Source organism: Lactuca saligna, chromosome 2 (genome assembly GCF_052625555.1).
Source record: "Lactuca saligna cultivar CGN05327 chromosome 2, ASM5262555v1, whole genome shotgun sequence".
In the NCBI taxonomy this organism is placed as follows: domain Eukaryota; kingdom Viridiplantae; phylum Streptophyta; class Magnoliopsida; order Asterales; family Asteraceae; genus Lactuca; species Lactuca saligna.
The window spans coordinates 183706862-183714087 of record NC_136418.1 but is presented as its reverse complement, the minus strand read 5'-3'; positions in this window follow the sequence as shown (position 1 = coordinate 183714087).

Here is a 7226-nt window from a genome sequence, read left to right as displayed (position 1 = left end):
ACAAAGATCAGACCAAGGAGTCCATCAATATATAACTATAATCCACATTGAGCGAGCAAGCACTTCTGAACTCTAACTTCGTTGTCCCAAGAGAGGACAACCAACTTCTATGAGATCCTTCCCTTAAAGCTTCTGATGCGAGGACTTCCTTCACAACCTGAGAATGTCAATATGTCGGCATCTCTTTCATGCTCGGATTTTGTTCGATTCCTTACACCCCACAACTATCTTGAATCCCAATAGTCGAACGAACTTGCACTACAACTTCCTTTGCCCCCAATGTTGAACTAACATGCTGATCCGACTACTGATCTTCCAAGCGGTACTCCTAATTCGCTTCCACCAATAGCCCATAACAAAATGCCTGGCAATCTAAACCAGCTCAACAAGATGTGCCCTACTCATGAACCTCGACATGCAGAAAGACATATAATGACCCTTGATACTACTAATCCAGAAAATACAAAGAAACTAAACCAAAGATAATATCTTACACATACAATAACATGATTCAAAAGCACATATATAAATAATAAGGCATGAGGAAACAAAAGATAACATACCTGCGATAACATCTGATGAAGCTCTGGCCTCCCCCCACTGAAGTTGCATTGTGCGACTCCTCACTACTAAGGCTTCTGCAATGCCCTCATGACCTTTAGTGATCCTCAAGGTAACGATAGCAGGTGTACTCACTGCTCCACCCATAAACATCGAACATTCGGCCTTCTTGTGCCCCATCTGGTTGTAGTGAAAACATATCATAACCGATGCACGAGGGTAATCCCTATTGAAATGACTCGTCTGATCACAGCTGAAACAACCCATACCATTCTCATGAAAACTCCCCTCGTGGGTCCTACCATACTTGGCATAATGGCCCCAACCCAGATCGCCTCCCAAGCACAAATCCTGAGTCCTGGGCCTCTTTTCCCGGCCCACTACAGTCTGAACCTGCTCAGGCTTCCTCTTCCCGAGGTGCTCCAAATTAATCTCCCGTTCTCGGGCTCTAGCAATCATATCATGCATGGTCTTGCACCATAACTATGGGTGGGCAAACCCAAACCAAGAAACCAAGAAACCGACTAAAACCGATGAAATCGAAACCGAAAAAACTGAAACCGAAGCAAAACCGACGGTTAAGGTTTGAATTTTTTAAAACCCGAAAAATCAATTTCGATTTTTACCCAGAAACCGACCCATACTTAAGACCAAAAAATCACCCCAAGAAACCAACCCATCCAACCCAAGAAACCGACCTATACTTGATTGTGTTTTGGTTATAATAGACTATTTCGGTCTTTGGTTGTAACTTGTAATATACTATTTGTTGTAAGACTCATGTTTTTTGAAATATTTAACTTAAATTTGGTGTTTTTTAGAAGTATTTAACATGTTGTTTCATTTATGGAAAATGAGTTAAAACCCAAAACCCATGGGTTTAAACCCAGAACCCGTGAGTGTGTGGGTTGAACCCAAGAAACCGAAAAACCGCCCAAACCGACCTCAGAACTCGAGAAACCGAACCGACCAGAAACCGATCCTTTGGGTTCTGAAAACCAGAAATCGACCATTTAAGGGTTGGGTTGGGATTGGGCCCAAAACCGACCCATGCATAGCCCTAACCATAACAAACTCACAAACTCCCTGATGTCATCCTTCAACATATCATGACCTTACCTTCTTCATTTCCTCATCCACCGCATATTGTGGAACCAAAAAGTCCCTCCAGTGGTGGACACAGAATGTTTTAGTAGGGTTGGCACTAAAAAAATTTCCAAATAAATATAAATTAGTAGTGGCACTCGTATTTTAAGTCGGTGCACTTAATAGAAAAAACAAGAAAAAAAACATTAAAAAAATATATTTTTACACTATGTGACGGAATCGGAGCAGTGGCCTGGGACCCCTCGGGCTCTATTAAGGTTTGCCACTGAGGCCCTCTCCCGAAACTTAGCGGTGATCTCTACCATAATCTCAGTAGTCTAACGAAGATCATGAAACTCCCTCGCCAGCTGCTGCACCTCTATTGTTGGTGCAAAATCCTTTTGGAATCGTGTGACAAATGTTTCCCAATACATGGTCACCATGGCTGCAGATCCCAATGAACTACTGATCTCCCCCCACCAATCACAGGCTCGGTCCCTCAAAAGACAAGATACAAATCCCACATTCGCCCCCAAAGGGGAAAAACTCGTCCGATGAGAATTATCCATGTCAGTGATCCATCGGTGGCTAACAATGGGGGCCTTAGCCTCAAAGAACTCCGGAGCTCCACAAGCCTTGAACTCTCGAAAAGAATGTGTCCATGCTCTGAACTGTCCTATCGCGATATTGGCTCGAAAGGCCTTGATTTGCTCATCCAGAAACTTCATAACCCCAAAGTGGTACACATCCTAATGCTCCTCCATAATCTCCATGATCCCCTCCTTGATCGTACCAAAGATCACATGAGTCTGCTCCATAATACAACGAGTGATATCTGACGAAATGAACTCCAGAATCCGCTCATCCACCAGTTCAGAACCTGCACTTGATCCTGAACCAGAACTAGAACCTAAACCTCATCCATGTGTGATCAACACCATTATAAAAAGCAACCATACAAATAATCAGAACATACCCAAAGAATCCTCATCTTACAAGCTTCCTAGATTCTCTGTGACTCTCGTCGAGTCGAGTATGGATCATGTGCTTTTGGTGATACGAGCCCAATACTAAATTTCACACCTATCCATACTTTCCTCAAGAATTATCCTGAATCCACTAAGTCACCTTCTCAACTGGTACTCCAAGTACTCACTAAACAGCGTAACCAAACTCACTACTACACTTCCTAGGCTCTATTAGGTTCCCGATCTCACCCTGCCATTAGCTGCTGAAGAACTCCTACTAATTTTAGGTAACTACTTTGTGAATACAATCACATGCGACAGAGCTTAGATAGTCCTTCAAGTAAAAGACTTAACCCTACAATGGTTTTATGGTATGATGTATTTTGGGGGAACTCACTAAGCTTTGTGCTTACGGTTTTTAGTTTATGTTTAAGGTACATCCAGTTCGAAGGGGAAGGGCCCGGCCTGATCGCACTGCATCACCCTACGGTTTCTGCATTTTGAGATTTTGGGAATTTGTACTCGGATAACATGTTGCTATGATACACTTTTTATTGTTTTGATATCAGTATCGTATGTTTTGGATGAATTTAAAACAAAATTTTGTCTATATTTTTGGGGTGCTACACACTTGGTGCGTATGCCCGCCGTACTACCTAGTACGCTCGACATAGTGCGTGTTGAAGCATAGAATACAACATGTCATTGCGAGGAATCGGGGAATCAATGCATTACACTCAGCATAAGCATACGTACGCCCAACATACTTGGTGACCAATTCTCATTTTTAGCACTTGATGCTTAAGACCAAATTGTCCAAAACACAAATCTAGCCTCTAAAGGATGTCTTAAGTCATAAACTTCCTGACTTTATGACTTTTCATGGCTTAATGGTGTCCAACCCAAACCTCTAATTCCATAATTTCATCAAAAGGTCACTAGCTCTTGCAGGGAAGAATAATACTCATCAAGATCCAGATTTTATGACTTAATGACCTCAACAAGGACTTAATATGAAAGGTTCTGGAGTAACTTCTACCCACAAGAACCACAACCAAGGGACCAAAACATGACAAAACATAACCTAAACTGGATCTACATGAGAAAGCCATTAAGATTAAAACTTTATACCTCCAGAAACTAGGTCAAGATGAACAAGGCATGGATTTACTAGCTCTAAGACAACTAACTCTTCTCCAAGAAGTTCTTTCTTCTCCAAGTGCACCAAAACAAACTAAAAACCACTCAAAGGATCAATAATCTTCCAAGAGGGGCTAGGGTTTCGAATTTAGGGATAGAGAGGACGGAGGTTAAAGATAGGGAGGGTTGGAAATGAGTTAAGGTCTTTAAATAGGGTTTAAGACCCAAAATTAGGGTTTGCATCTGACTGGCATACGCCTAGCGTACTGGATTGAAGTCGACGATCATCCTTATCTAGTATGCCCAACTTATGCCCAATGTACTCGGCTCAACCCAAAATTCTCACAACTTCAAACAGTCACAACTTCCGCGTCCCTAATTCGTTTTCGGTATTCTTTATATTCTCGGAAAGGTAATGAGAATCCTACACTCCTATCAACTCTCCTTTGCCTTAAAACCTTCAAAACTTAAATCCTTAATTCATGAAAGGCCCGAATGTCACTTTTACCATTATACCTTTGGGCTCCAAAGCACAAACCGAACTTTCAGATCACATAATCTACATCACCCTCATCCAAAAGTGTCTAACCCTCTCTTTCCCCAAAGCCTAAAACCTTATGATAGTTGGTCTTCGAGTCTCAGCCCCAAATTATGAAACGAATCTAAACAGGTGTTATAGATAATTTTTATTTGAAATTATCCTGAATATTGAAGATGTTGAATAAGAAATTATTACATAAAATTTTATTATTGTGTAATGTTACTACATTTTTGTATGTTAAATATGATATTATATTTACATTTTTTTGTTGTAAACAATTGGGTAACTGGTTATATACTATACATTTTTATGTGATGTATATGTTACGTCATCCTACACATCAATAATATTTAGGCTATATATGTTAAACTAGTATTTTATCACTAAACTAACATTATTATTCCAATTAAATAGAAAAATAACATTTTATGCATTTGGTAATTGGACATTTAATTTTATGTTAACCAAATTATCCAAATAGCTGATTTTCTAAGTCTATGAACTATTTGGTAAGACCATCTGGAATACTGACCATGAAGGAGTTCATGGTTGGCGAGGTCACGGTCTTGGTCCATGCACACCACCCTCGTCCATTCGTGGTCGAGTGTTGTGCCGAAGACGAGAGAAGAAAACCTAATCAAGGCTTCTTTGATCATATTAAGCTTGACTAGCCATTTTAACAACCATTTTTTCAATTTTTTTTTAAACAACCATTATACCTATATAAATACCAATATATACAACTTCATTTTTACATCATTATTTTCTTTATCCATTAAACAATTACACACAACTTTCTTTGAAACAAAATACCATAGATCCCAATCAAAATATGCCCCCCCCCCCCCCCAAACTATTGAAACCGCAGATCTGATAACGCTTTTACATTAGATATAACTCCCCACCAATTTCCGACCATAGAATCACCTCAAGGTGTTTTTGTGAATATGCTCTAAACCGCTCTATCCAACAAGCACCACTTTTCCAAGCACAATTCCAACTTTCTCACTGTATTAACAACAATTTCAACCTAGTTTCGTATACCAACAACCTTTCCAACCACAACCTTCACAACTACAATAATCACAATCACCGCCTTCACAACCCCCTCTTTTGTTGTATTTTTTTATCGAAAACAAAACATTCACCACCACCACCCCAACCACAAAAAAGAAAGGAAAAAATGTTGGGTTTTGAGCACTATAACACTCCTATGATGCACATAACCCTAAATGCTTTTGATCTATATTTTCTCTAATTATACATGTATTTTTAATTTTTCCAAAGCATTCACCCTAACTAGCATACAATTGTTAAATGAACAATACAACTAGTTGGATAATTTACCTCTTAAAAGGACTTGTAGTTCTTGACCTTTGAAGCTTGAGCACCCCAAGTGTGATGCCTCTAATGGTTCACAAACACCAATATGCAAGAGGAGGCTTGAGAGAATATGTTACTTAGCACAAAATCAACTTCACTCTCTTAAAATGAATGGGTGGCCAATTTTGGGACTATGGGTATGCTTTTATAGTCTTGCTAAGCTAGGATTACATCCATGCTAACCCTAATGCTCTATGACCTTTCACATTCTTATGCTCCATGGGTTTAACCTCCATGGATTATCTTATTGGTTTAGTCATCTAAATAGTCATGGATTATTGGCCCACACTATAAAAATCATTGATTTACATAATCAATCCCCAAATATTTAATTAGTCTATTTTGACCACAAAATTAATTCTTGATCAATACTAATTAAATAATATAATTTCATATTAATATGTTATACTTGTAATATATTAATAAATCATAAATAACCTTATTCTCAAAGTCCATCCTATCAAATTGCACTGGTGAAGGCAACCTAAAAGGACCATGCTACAATCGGGTCAAGTACATCCCGATTATAATTATGAGCTTAAACACCAAATCCAACAATAAAAACTCATTCGAACCAATACAACCGATAGGGTTCCATGGATAAAAGAGGAAGAAGAAACGTTAGCGAAGGCATCTGTGTTAACTTCACAAGACCCAGTTGAAGGAGATAGTCAATCCTTCAATTGGTTATATGAGAAACTGAGAAGCGTGTTCTATGCGTTAATAGGAAGTGAAAGTCAAAATCCCGATCAAATTTACAACAACCTCAAAAGCGGGTTAAACGATTTAGATGTCTTTAAAGCGGCTTAGAAACATATTGAAAAAACATCGCCAACCCATAAAGTTTTTCCATATGTGAAATCGTGGCTAAAATTGAAAAAGACTCCAAAATGGAAAGAAGAAATGGAAGGAAAAAGCTCTTTCGGTTCAAAGCGTTCAAGAAACCCCGATGCATTTTCCGAACAATCGGATGGGTGAACACACATCGACATCAACGATGATCTAATAGATCTTGAAGACGAGCAACCTCTTCATCAGTCCACTGGAAGAAATAAAGCAAAAAATGTGGGTTCGTCGGCTTCGGGATCTAGCGTTATCAACCAAGGCGAAGATGTTGAATCAGGTGGAACAGAAAATGATAGAAGCGCAAACGTCATTTCAAGAGACACGAACGATGCTTCAAACAAAAACAGATGTGAAGATTTTGAAGATGAAAGCGAACGAACTCGAAGGCGAAGATTTGGAGATATTTTTGGTAATGAAAGAATCCGTTCGAGCCCGATATAAGAATAAGGGGTAATTTTTTAGTTTATCAATTGTTTTTATATTAACTTTAATAACTGAGTATTTAAATATAACATTTTCGATTATAAAAACTCATATATGTATTTTTTTTAAATATTTCTTCTAGTTTTTGAGATGCAAAATCACTAATCTTTTTCGCCTACCCTCTAGGACATGCCTGATTATGGATAAGCTAAAAGTAAGAACTTCAATTTCTATTCATATTAAAACGGATAAGATAATCATTTGTTAAAATCAATCAA